General features: G+C 41.7%; 1 protein-coding gene across 5 annotated transcripts in view; it reads left to right on the top strand.

The window, feature by feature from the left end:
• PRR5 (proline rich 5) overlaps nucleotides 1-13,568 on the top strand; it is a 94,204-nt gene that overhangs the window by 19,106 nt on the left and 61,530 nt on the right. For 4 of the 5 annotated variants that reach the window (XM_055711111.1, XM_055711113.1, XM_055711108.1 and 1 more), the window contains exon 2: nucleotides 4,584-4,715. The exons of the other annotated variant lie outside the window; for it this stretch is intronic. The gene's annotated coding sequence lies outside the window, so the exon portion shown is untranslated. The remainder of the gene's footprint in view (nucleotides 1-4,583; nucleotides 4,716-13,568) is intronic. 5 annotated transcript variants of the gene reach the window in all.

The raw sequence follows: 13,568 nt of genomic DNA, 5'->3' as shown, positions 1-13,568 counted from the left end.
GCTTGCAGCATGGAAATGCTGGCAGTGATGTAGTTGCATTTGCAAGCTTTGCTTGTGAGATATTTTCACTTAAATCCAAATTAAACTTGGGGTGCTGTGAAATCCAGTTCACAAGGTGCTGTCTGCAAAATGGAGCATCACCACCTACATTTGTGCAAGCATGCTTGCAGTTATCTGTGTGCCACTTGTCCGTGCAATCAATTAGTCCTTACATTTAAGTTTTGGTCTATAGGAAATGTAGAATGAGAGACGTTTAAAATAGGAGTTGATGGAGTTTTGAGTGTGGAGAGAGATTTTAAGTAGCAGCTTTGAGTGTGGAGAAAGTCATAATGTGAGATAACAGAGGAGATCTTCTGGTGCTTTTAGACAAGGGTAATCCTGTAATTAGCCCCTTAAAGGTTTTGGGTTTTTTTTTGTTTTGGTATATTTGAATTTTGTCTCCATGGAGTGAAATTAGACACTTCTTTTAATGCAGAGCTTTCTATAACTTCTTCATCTGACTTCTTTTAAGAGTAACACCAAGGATTGTCAGGAGAAATTACTGCCTTTAGGTTCCTGTCTCCATAAGTTTATGTCCTCAGAGATATAAAAGCAGATTAAGTGTCACTATTGCTGCAGAAAAGAAACTCAGCAATACATGCAACAGAAAGAGTCTGTCAGCAAAAAAAAAACAACAAAAAACCAAAACCCATCTATGAGAAGTCAGCTTTAAAAACAATCTTCTTGTTTGTCTGAGGTATAATGTTGTCCCAGGGAAAGTCAACAGGGGTTTCCCTATCCATTTCTGTAGCCAGAATTCATCCTTCAGTTGTAATTTGAATTTGTGGTATGAGCTTTAATTCCATTAAAGTGAAATACTTCTCTAAAGGAGAAAGATCTGGGAATTAAAGCCCAGAAGACATATTGCCATCTTTTTATTTCTGGCAAAAAAAAGAAAAAAAAAATTATACCTGCAAATTGTTCACAGATCTGAGAGAAGAGTGATCCAAGGTGCTTGGGAAGCCAGGTATAGCATAGTCTGAACTCCACGGTTTGCGTTGTTGGAACCAGTTGTAGACTGGCTTCTTAAGTGGCTGGGGAGGGGAAGGCTAAGACCACAACAAGCCACTTCATAGACTGAAATAAAGCTTAGCTAGCCTAAGGAAAATCTACATGTGTGGAGCTCGGGGAATAAAGCCAAGAGTACAGATGTTATGGTTTGTATTGATGTCTTTTCACTTCATTCTTCCAATGTGCTTTTTTTCCACGCTTCTGGTTGATTGAGCTGAGCTTGCAAAATTCTGAAAGTAGTGACCAAGCCGTTGCAATTTCCAGCCATTGATATGCTTCCCGGTCATTGCAGCCCCAAGTTAAAATCTTCCAGTAGAAAAGGGTCCATAACGGTGCTGCTCTGGGTTTTTGCACAACAGACTTTGGTCATGTCACCCTGCCAGGCTGATTGTGGTTTGATTACAATCACCATTTCCAGCCAGTGCGTTGATTCTTGGCTTGTACCTGTGTAGCTGCAGTCACTGAAATGATAGAGCTTATTTGCTGGCCACTCATAGCTGAATTGAAAGACGTGTGCAGTAATACCTAAAATGACAGCCATGTGACTGACTCATCTGGCTGTAGCTGGCTGAGCAGTAGGTGTAAGTGGGGCAACTGTGTCAGCTCCACTGAAATACCGATTTACAGCAGCTCTTGCCAGTCCTGAGGAGCAGCTCACATTCCCTTGAAATACCGATTTACAGCAGCTCTTGCCAGTCCTGAGGAGCAGCTCACATTCCCTTCCTGAGCAAGTTCATGCTATATGAGAAATGAATTTCATCCACACTCACAAGTAAGTTAGTCACTTAAAAAAGGAGGGCAGTTATATTAATGTATTCTTTGTAATGCACCTGTGATGCATGATCCTTTGCTTTACCCTATATTTTTGAATACTCTCTAGCATTTGCACAACTAGCCTTTCTGACAGAAAGAGCATTTTGGTTTTGAACAAATTTCAAACTAGCTGTTTTCTTAAGCAGCATCACCAGCCATGCTCCACCTTTTTCTCTTCTGCCCCCCACACAATATACGTGGAAATTACCCTGCCCTGCGGCTCAGAGCAGTTTGAGCCAAATCTGGATTTGTGGCAGCTTTGGGGTCCAAAAATCTCTGCAGTCGTGTTTCTCTCCATGCTGATCAGGAGGTCTCTAAAGCTACAACATGACAGTTATCCCTGAAAAAGTATTTTGGGTTGTTCATAGTGATTCTCCTCAGAGACTTGTATCGCTGCTTTCCCTATAGCAAGGTGGAGGGATTGGGTAAGTAGTATGAGCCTGAGAAAACTGTAAAGCAGTTCTGAAATTCTGCCTCTGGGAAATGTCTGGTTTAAGGCATGGCATCAATACTTGATAACAAAAGGCTGTATGAATTTTTGATTTGCTTTACCTGCCAAAATAACATACTGATTGCTCAGCTGGTGTGAGGAATATGCTTAATTACAGTCTCCTGGAACTTCTGTACAACAGCATCATGGGTTGTTTTTTTCCCAGGCATTCTCTTTTTTCTCTTTCCCCTGAACCTATAAATAGTTTAAGATATACAAGATATTAGATGAAAGCAAGATAAATGTAATTCACAAGTTTTTAAAAAATAATAATCTATACTTCATGCATGCATTGATGGAATAGCTGAGCTTTGATCATCAAAGTTAGGTCGATTTAAATAAAAAAGGCAGTGGAGTTTTATTCTGAAATAACCCCATCAGATCCTGAAGAATAGTGCTATGATGTTGGTTTATTATCTCAGCTAATCAAATTATCACAGATTACAGGCAAAATGGAGGATTATTTTTTTTATCTGCTAGCATAGAAATGTCAAAGCAGGATCTCCATGCAAAATACTCTTTTCGTACCCATAAGCATCTAAGCTTTTGAGAACCAAATGGCTATTATTACACTTCCTGTCCATCAGATCTGTCTAAACGCAGTGGGATTTCTCATATACTTTAAATTAGAAGATTAAGAATCTTCTTCAGTTTGCCTTTTAAGCAGGGAGGGAAACAAAGCCAACATTCATGACAAGACCTATTATTTTGGATACATGATTTGGTAGTATCCACTCCAGCTGAGATCAGTTGGTCGTAGCTTTTGGAAGACCTCAGTGTCCTGACTACTCCAGCAGTTTTGGCAGACACTCCTAATAGAAACCCAGCTGTATCAAAGAAGCGCTAGTCTGATATAACTTGCTTTGCTTAGAGCAGTTTTTCATATACTAGTCCAATGCCTAGCTGTGTCCACAGGAGTTTTTGTTGGTATAGCATGTTTGTATCCAGTGTACTATGCTCATATCTTGTGGTTTTGCTATACATCCCTCACTGCAAATTTACTTGTGTCATCTCACAGATGCACACACGTCACTGAGAAGGTTCCTTCCCCTGCCTTGCACCCAGGTACTCAACATAACAGTTCATGGCTCTGTAGCCTACAAACTGCGGGTAATTTCTGCCATTCTGCAGGCTGTCTGCTGAGCTGCTTATGTGTGTGCTTCTTAACGCATTGCAGTCAAAATGCACTGTCTTTGCAGAACACTGTTACTTAAACTAACACCTCTTGTTTTGACTAAAGTAAGTGGTACCAGAATGAAGCCGGCACCCATAGAGCAGACAAAAGGTGGGAGTATAAGGGGACTATTTAGTTCTCGAATGCAGGCAAGATTAACCTTAAAGGAAGTATTTTTAATCACATGCAGTTATTTACGTGCTTGCAAAATGGCTATGAAATGCCACAAAACAAAAGCAAAAGCAGTTTGTACCCGGGATAAACTGAGCCAAAAAGGACGTCTATATATTCCTAGTGAAAATTAGCAATGTGTTAGAGCTGGTACTAATGACTATGCAAAGTGCAAGGCATGAAGAACTGTACTCAGAATATGGATGCGGATATGTGTGTGTATGTATGTGTATTTATATTTTTTTATAATAAGTTTTTTAGTGTTTTATACTTATTGACCAGTGATTAAAAAAGAATTATCTTTAAATTATGAAGATGTTTGTATTGGAGTTAGAAGTCACACAATGGTAAATTCTGTGCTGCACCGAGATACCCACTCTGGGGTGGTTTATTGTGTTAATAGTCATCTCAGGGAGGCACTTCAAGACCAGCTTGGAACAGGCAATGATAATTACAGCCATAATTTGAAGGCCTAAAAAGGAATGTCGAGTATTTCTGAATGATGCATTTAGGGCTTTTCTGGGCCTTATAGGACAGCTGCTCTCCAAAGGTGATGACCGCAGATCATGCAGCATATTTCAAACCTTTTTCTGTCACCTCTTAAGTGCTGGAACACAGAACCACTTGCACAGTGTGTGCTCATGGAGACTCTTACCCTCCTTAGTGTGAGTGTAGCTCTTAGTGTTGGTGTCAATAAGTCTGTCCCCTCAAAGATAATAAAAGTGCAAGAAGAAACATTCCGTTCTGTCAGTGATGAGGTGGAATGGCACTGATTATTGCACTTACTTCTGCATTTCATGTGTAGGCTTATTGGTGCACTCTTGAGAAACAATTCCTAGAAGAGCAGTATTTGCAATATTACTACTTGTCCATCTTTTGTTGCAGAGCTGCCTTTTTTGCAAGGGGCTTTTTTCAACCAACTTGTATCATCTGTCAAGAATTTTCATGTGACTCGGAAACCTGTTGCAGAGTGTTCCCTGTTTGCTATTCAGTCCTGTTTTCATCTCACTTTAGCAGGTAAGCACCTGTTTCTGCAACACTATTTGCAACTGGAAAATGTTTCCAATTTCAGATACCCAGAGAGTTAGTTTTGTTGGACTCACTAGGTTTAACGTCTTCCAAAATTTCCCACGGAACCCACTGTATTTCCTACCATAGAAAAATATCTGAATAATGCTGTAGTACTTTGAGATTCTTAACATCAGTTCATGTCAGTCTATACCCCTCTAGCTTTAGTGCAGCTTAAAAAATGGTATGCATGAACTTTCAGCTGTGAATCTATTTACAGCTGAATCAGGGTTGTGAGCAAGCAATACAGAAAATTGCTTGAATTTTCTGCACTCTGAGAGGAGCCTCTAAATAACTTCATGTCCTTGGGGGGGAAAAAAGCCCTGAAGTAGAGAGCCAGAGTGGGTGATGCCAAAGCTCGGGTGTTACCCATCACAGCGACCTCGAGCTGAATGAAAGGGTTCAGATACTGTTCACCAAGATCACAGTCAGAGGACGGTTGCAGAAACAGATTAAGCTGCCCAAGCTGACTGTGCATTGAAGCATACAAGGAATTCTCTAATGTTTTATGTCTGATTGATGTATATGTGGGTGTGGCAAGCAGCAGCCCTGAACAGCTGAGCGGTAGTAGTATCTTAGACAGCTGCAGCTGTTTCTGCAGAGGTGCTTGGCACAACCTCTAGAGTTCCTTAAAATTCATTGCTATAATTGGATCTGTGTTTGAGAGTCAAGGGTTTTAGGCAGGAGGAGATTTTTACACATTTCTTGAAATCACTTTCTGTACATGCTAGTCATTAAAGGAGTGTGTGTATGGGGGTGTGTGTCTGCATTTATGTGAAAGGAAAGTAAATGTCCTTAACCTGTCTTCAGTGTTCTGTTTTTTTTTTAAACATCATCACATGTAGTAGTTCTTATTTATTCAAAGCAACTTAGAAATTTTCTCAGAAAACAGTTGTCAGTTTCCTCCTCCAAAATAATTTTATTTCTGAATGTATTAAGAGACTTATTTTCTCTTAAAGATTTATTTACTTTGTTGCTAAGCTGCAGAATCGAACTTCTGCCATGGCTTCAACTTTTTTTTTTTCCTGTGGTTTTAAGCAAAGAGGTGTTTTCTGAAGAGTTTACTCTTGAAAACGTACATTGTGATTTACTTGGTAGTAATGCGTGCTTTCTTTCCAGTTTGTATCAAGCAGTAAATGATGGGAATGCCTAGTCCATGCTACTTCATTGCAGTGGAGCTGGATTTTGCTACAGTGGTTACATGGTTTGATCTCAGGCTGCAGGGGTAAATGGTCCCCTCTAATCTGCAGCTCCCACCAGCGCCTTGCACCATAATCCAGTGCAAGGCTGTGACCTGCAGCAGAATTTAGCTTGGTCTGTAGGCTGGGCACAGATGTTTAAAAGTGAGAGAACTAATTTTTACTTGTGCTGTACTTTTTTCCCTAAGGATTTCCAGGGTGGTGTTAGCTACTGCCTCTCTGGATTCCCTAAGAAGCGAGCAGTATCAGCAGAGGGGGGGGGGGGGGGGGGGGGGTATTGCACCATGGGAACTTGGTTGTTGCAGGTCATGAGGCGTTTGGGTATGGGCATCGCTTTTCTCCTTATAAGTGATTCCTCTGGAAAACTGGAGGGAAGAATTAGGGTATAACTCAGGAAATCCCTGCTACCTCTGCCCACGTCTTCAAGCATACCCTAGAAATCTCTGCTCCTGAACTTTGCAACCTTCTCTAAAACAAATACCCATGTCTGCTGTTAACTAAGTTAGCCGTCTCCCAACTAACCTATTACCAAACATGAGTTCTGTCAGCACCAACTCCAAATACAGCTGCTAGGAGGATTCAGCCATTGTCAGCAGAACTAAAAGCTGCTCTAATGCTTCCCTGAAATATTTTGAAAAGTTCACTGTGAATATTCCATCTTTGTTTTGTTCATTGTTAAACTTTTTATTGTTGGTATGCTAAATAACTGCCCCTCAGAGTAAACAGACACACATGTGCATGCCTTCTGTTTTTAGCAGAGCATTTCCAAACCATCCCATTGTAAACTGTTTATAGGTTACTATGTAATCCGTAACCTTACTATGATGGACAGTCAGATCAGAGTTCCCACCACACAAGAAGGCATTATTAAACATTATGCCTGGAGCAACTTGCCACCACCCTGACAGTGTTTGCTGACTGGGAATACCAATGCCTTATGAAAAAACGCTGCCTGCCTGCTGCAAACCCAGCATTTTATAACCACTTGGGGTTTTTTTCATTGCAAAAGCCGTAACTTGCTGGTACTATAATAGACTTTAAGTGATGCTTACAGTTTTATTGTGTTCAAGCTTTATATTCCAACAGTGTGCATATTTTCACAGTTACATTTATTATTTGCTATTCATTGTGGTATGATATAATTTAAAGGTCTTAGGAGTCTGGTCCTACTGTAACAAGGTCTGTAGAAAACACATATTGAAGGTTTCAGGCCCCCACTAGTTTACATCTGCAGGCCATGGTCTTTTTAAATGGCTGCACATAGTTTTTACCATCTGGATGTCCCATATTATGCCATGGAAATGTCACAGGTTTCAAACCCAGTATATGCAGAAGCCTTGGGATGGCAGGAGCCTCATCAGAGCAGCCAGGTAGTATGTTTGCTGAGCTCACAAGGAGACAGAAGTCAGTAGCAGAGTGTTGAGATAATAATGGAGGTTAGCAGTGTTTACTGTCACAGCTGATAAGCACTCAGTCTTCTCATAATTAGTATTATGAGAAGTTCCTGGCAAAGTTTTAACTGTTTCCTCCCTTTTTTTTTTTCCTTCTCCAATACAAAGAGGAGAACCTGACAGTATTTTTATTTATTAATTCTCTTTGTCCACTGCTGGAGTGGGTGTTACTCTCAGCAAAACACTTTCCTAAAATTTCAGTGGATTCCCTAGTCAGGAGATGCTCTTAACTAGGAAATCCCATTTGCCTCTCTGTTGAAGCTGTCCCACAAAGAGTGCGAACTTTGTCCTTTTCTCTCAGTTTGGTCAGCAGCAGACTTTCCTAGAAATATTCCTAATTAAATATCTCCCTATCTGAAATACCAGCTGAGTTTATGAACCAAAGATAGCTCCCAAAGGTCTCTTCATTTAGGGTCAGAGCATGTACTTGAGGAAATTAAACATTCATTAGTAGGATGCCAGATTATTTACACTTGTATCATGATCAATCAGGCAATAACAGACTGGGGATGACATTCATCTCGTGTAATTTTAGGTACTTAAAGCTTGGAATACCGTATCCACATCTGAACTACTCACATTATGCTCTCTTTATAGTTGGTGGAGAGAACAGGCACATCCCCAGCACGACTTTCCTGACCATCTTTAAATACCTTTTATAGGATGTGATGAGGTGCACCCTGGATATATATGCCCAGTTTTCTCCAGCAACTACAGAATGAGGTCTGGATTTTCCTGTACATCTCCACTTGTGAGACATACATATCCCACTCCTGATGTTTCTTACCTCATTTCCTAGTAGTGCTGAATGAGCTCAAAAAACGGAAGGCCAAGGTAGCGTGACTGAACTTTATCACAAGAGTGTCTTAATTGCACCTTCCAGCTCTGACCTCCAAGGTCACTATGTTACTGTCACTGTGATCAAGAGTGTCTTGTCCCTTTTCAAGCTGTTACAGAGAATTTAATCAAAAGGAAGGAATTATTTCAGATGTTATTTCCAGTCTTCTTCCTGTTACTTATTTACCATCTCAGTAGAATGCAGACAATAGTAAAGTGTAGATAAAAACATAAGTATTCTATGTATAGATCTACCTATCTAACTGTATGTAAAATAACTCAACTATTTGACAACTTAAGTCTTACATTTATTACATTTAAATTTGTTTTAAGTAAAGGAAGGAGAAAATAGTGTCTTTCATTCCTCTCTTTTTTTTTTTACCCCCAACTCCACACAACTGCAACCCAAACAACTTTCACAGAGCTGAGAAAAGGAGGACAGGTCACCTCACTGAGGTCTGAATAATCTTCCAAAAGTTAAATAATAAGGATTAACAAAATAAGGCCTTTAAAAGTCATATGCCTAGCACAAAAAATCATGATGTGGGCTTGAAAATGGATTTTTTTTCAAATTTTATTATTTCTTTAGAACTTGTGTTCCGCATTTGAACTTAAATGGGACTTTTAACTGTTCCAGCACCTAATATTGATGACTAGATAGAACTTCTTGATAAAGCTGTAAGAAAACATGTGAAATGCAAGTGGGTCCTGGTCATGTTTTCATTAAGCCTCTTTACTAGGATTTAACAAAGTATCTAATAATTTTGGATGCCTTTGGTTTTGGCTATAAAAGTTTAGTCCCTTCATAGGGACAGTTATACGATATTAAGGATTCAGCCTCTAGAAATTAAGGCTCCTGTTTTTGGTTTTTTTTTTTAACACTACTGCATGCCAACAATAGAGTTGAAAAGCCTTTTGCCTTTAAAACAAAATGGTTCAGAATATTTGAACCGAGAATATTTTCTGTTGAAAGCATTAGGTAGGAAGCAATACACTACAGTAAGCAATCATTGAAATTTTCTATTTTATTTCAGCAGAGTAAGTTTAGATGTGTTTACGTTTCATATGACACATGCAATTCTTATACTAAACAAACCAAGGAAACCCAAATGGAGTCAATGAACCATAAACACGGATACAAAAAGCCATTTATCTTTATGCCAGTCTGAATCAAAAGTTCAGTTCTGGATACTCTCCTTGCTCAGAGTATTCAAATCTGGATCCAAAACTCTCTGTTGGAGTCAATCTCTAAAACAGATGACAAAACTAACATAATGACACGCACATATATACACATGCACATACCTCCTTTTTAACATGCTGAGTATTAGCTGAGAGCCAGGATTGTTTTCAATTTATTTAACGTATAAAGTGATTCAAGGCTCCCTTCCCTGTCCTCCTCCCTTTTCCCAGTCTGGCCAAATCTTTGTGCATAGTTGGCTTCTACTGCTGCATAGCCAAATAATGCAGAAAGCAAGATGGCTGCTTTTTTTTTTTTTTTTTTTCCCTTAGCAGAAAGGTAAAAGTTTTGTTTTACTTTTTTCCCCTGTGTTTATCAATCAAATTAAACAAACGGCTTAAAAATTGATGCAAGCAAATGGCAGCCAGAGTGCCCTTATGCATTTTATAACTGCACCCGGCTGTGATAACAGTCCCACAGAATATATTTCTGCATTTTCTTTTTTTTTGTACACTTCACTGGTGATTCACTCCCTAGAAGGGATTCGCCCCTTTTAGGAGAGGGAGAATTCACTGGTTTCATGACCTTTTACTTCTGCAGCAGAAATGGGTGAACTCACTTGGAATAAATATGAACCAAGCCAAAACATTACACAGGACAAAATTAATTCTGAATCTGACCTTTCTGAGTCTGGGGGGTGGGTGGGGGAATGGGAAGAAAAAAAAAAAGTGTGTGTCTATCTTTTCATCAGTGCCTTACAAATTTGTAGGCACCAAAATATCAGAGCAGGGACTAAAGCTTTATGGATGTGTGTCCTGGTGAAAAGCAGATGAACAGCAAAACTAGAAGACTTAAGGTACCACGGCTGCTTTTTGGGTGTGTGCCAGAGCGTGGTGGGGGACCCCCTGCAGCCGCCTGGAGATGCCCAGATGCCCTGGCTGGTTGGAAGCTGCCGGTGCGCCTTGCCGCTCCGACCCACCTCATCACCACTGCTTGTGGTGGCCACGGCTCGAAAGGGGGGAAACAAGAAAAGCAGCACTTAAACATGCAGTGGTGGTTTGCCCCCTACTCGATGCTGGGCTGTGAAGAACAGAGCAAAAGTGGGAGGGGAGGAGGTTCTGTTGGCTTGCCCAGGATGGAGGGTGTGCCGCGGGAAGCATCTCCCACCAGGGAGGGGAACTGGCCTCAGATTTTTGTCACCCTCTGGACAGGGGGTGACACACCGCTGCCCCTGCACGCTGCCTGAGGTAACTGGGCCTGCTGTGTGTGCCCTGCTGTTGCTGCCCCTTTCATGCTATCTGGAAAACCAGAAGATTGACGTGTCATATAAAAAAACCCACACAAGATAGAACAGTGGTCAATTTATAAATGTTTGCAGGAGTTAAGCTGTTTCAGGCATGGGGCCTCTGGCCAAGCTGTCAGGCGTTCAGGGTCTCGGCGGGCCGCCCTGGCTGCCATTTTGTGTCGCCTCCACCAAGGCCGGTGGGGCCACCCGGCTGGCAGGGGTCGCAGTGGCGGCCGGCAGCCCCAGCCCTGCCCCGTTGCCGCTGTCAGGACTCGGGGCGCAGTGCGGCCCACGAGGAGGGATCTGTTGCCGCTGGCAAGCAGCAGTGACACCACTTCCTTGGCAGCCTCTCCTCAGCGTGGCCATGCTAATGTGCATCCCACCCAGAGGAGGCTGTAACAGGTTGTGAGGGGCTCTGTCAAAAAGTTAAACTCTAGTTAAAAGCAACGTGCCCGAGAGCATGCCTTCACAGATGTTATGGTGCATTTTTCACTGGTTTTTTTGTGTGTTACGTGGCTGTTTTCAGGGCTTTCTCCACACGCAGCCGGTGGGTGTGGGTATTCAGCACAGCTGCAGCAGCCCCCATGCTGCTGAGGAGGACACAGGCCCAGCATGGCCTGGCTGCCCTCGCAGGCATCCTCATCACCTCACCTCTTCAGGTGTCATAAGGCTGATACCTGCCATGGGGCTCAGATGGGCTTGAAATTAAAAAAAAAAAAAAAAAAAAAAAAAGTAGGCTGACACAAAGTTTGCCAGATTTTGAGTCAGGGTGAGCAAAGGCAGCAGTTTCTCCATGAGGCCGAGCTTTGTCATCCTGTGATGCTCCTCTCAGCGATTACCCTGTTTCACCATGCAAATGTTAAGTTCGTGAAGTTTAGTACTACCCTATTTATGAAGACCAAAGTATATTAAAAGGTCTTGAGACAGAGATTTGAGCGTGGAGTTCACCACATTCCAGTTTTCCACACTCATGAGAGGTTTTAAATTTATTTATTTTTATCAGTGACGTTCCCCAAATGGAGTATGCTCTGCAGGAAGCAATTCAAGCAAGTGCTGGCTGCATGCCTGGTGCTACTTGGCCTATGGCTTTCTCTATGAAGGAGCCATGCGTTCTAGAAATAATGGCCCAGGGCTTTTGGTAGCAGGATCCCAGTGGTCCAGGGGAGCATCTGGGAGCCTTGCTCAAGATAAGTCCTTACCTTTCTGGTTTGGAGTGGGGGAACTTAATCTGCATGGGCTTTCAAACTGCTGGCCCTAGAGCAGCAAGCCTGAAAGATCTTGGAGGGCTAACAGCCCCTGATACCATGAAGCTTAAAACTTTTATGGTCCCAGCAGTTTTCTGAGGGGAGATGAGAAAGGAATTTTAGTTTTCCACTTGTTTAGAGAGCTTGAATTGCTTTGCAATGAAAAGTTAATATAGCCTAAGTTTGGAGAACAGATCATTTGAAATGACTAAGGGAAGCCTGGTGAACAAGAAAGCTGGAGCAGCAGGACTCATCAGGAAAGAGCAACAGGAAAAGTACCACAAAGCTGCTGAAGATGCACAAACCTTTGGAATGACACCACTGTTCTTCCATTGCATGCCTCAGTAGCTTGAGGAGGCTGGTGTTTATGCTGACTTCAGAGAGGGAGGAGTATCTACTGGTTATCTAGTTGTTGCTACCTTGTGGTGAAAAAAAAAATGTTTTCTGGAAGGAAATGTAATGGAATGTGCCTTACCTCCTTGATAATGAGGCATTCCTTCCAGGTGATAACTCAAATGGTGATGTCATGTTGATGTCTGATTGAAGATTGAGACTGGCTGATGAGCTTGCGTGAGAGTGAAAGGATTTTTTCCAAACCTTGCTGCGGAGTCTAAAAACTCCAGCAGTCAGCCCTTTGAGATGTGTTATTTCCAAGAGCATCCTGAGAAAACACTGATACGATGCATACTGGGAGGTCATAGTGCTGGACCAGCTGAACTGGTGAAATGAAAACTTAAAATCTTCATAATACAAGTGTACAATAATTTATGTGATGAAGGCCTTTTTTACCCTTCCTGTTTCCACTGCCTAGTACCTCAGTCTGCAGGGACTGTCTCAGCATGTGTGTATGAAAAGATGAGAAAAGGTCCCCATTTTTAAGTTCCTAATGAAAGTTCCACCATGCTGAATGCTACAGAGTCCAACTACACAGCTAGATGTTGGAATTTTGGATTACCTTTAAAATCTCTCTGGTGATTTTTCCATTCAGAAGAGTATCCTTGTGATGCAAAGGGAGAACAATAAATTTTCTGAAAGCCTCTATTTGTATTGAAGGCCAAGCTTTTGTGACTTTTACAGGACTACAAGATGTATTCCAGAGAGCATTTGGGTAACAGCAGCATAGCACCACCAGAGTCAGAAGATCCCTCAAATTTGCAGAGCTGTTTCTTGCATTGCTCAGTACTGGTGACCTCCCTGACATGCACAAGAGGTGGCAGTAATCTCAAGGCATGGTTCATGTTTCCAGCCGTGCTCACATTCTTGGAGAGAATATCACACAAACGATATCCTGGCTTTGAGAGTAAAGCCAGGATATCACTCGTAACTAACAGCTGGCCACCAGTGCAGTTTATTAGAAACTCAGCTAGTTACTGAAGTGGGTTCTTTGTCTTGGTGACCTTCCAAGGCAATCAGAGCCTTCTTGGAAGACCTTGAAACAGAAATGTTTGGATGTAAGAAAAATAGCACTGCGCAGCACACAATTCCGATCTCCCAGGGTTCACAGATTTGGAAGGCACTGTACCATATGTAACTGCAGAAGACAGCACTGAAATACTGTAGCTGCTGCATCAAGGTCATGGTGTTCTGGGATCCAATTAAAATTATG

The sequence above is a fragment of the Falco cherrug genome, chromosome 5 (assembly GCF_023634085.1).
Source record: "Falco cherrug isolate bFalChe1 chromosome 5, bFalChe1.pri, whole genome shotgun sequence".
Classification (NCBI taxonomy): Eukaryota; Metazoa; Chordata; class Aves; order Falconiformes; family Falconidae; genus Falco; species Falco cherrug.
The sequence above is the reverse complement of the archived record's forward strand: the minus strand, read 5'-3'. Positions and strand labels throughout refer to the sequence as shown.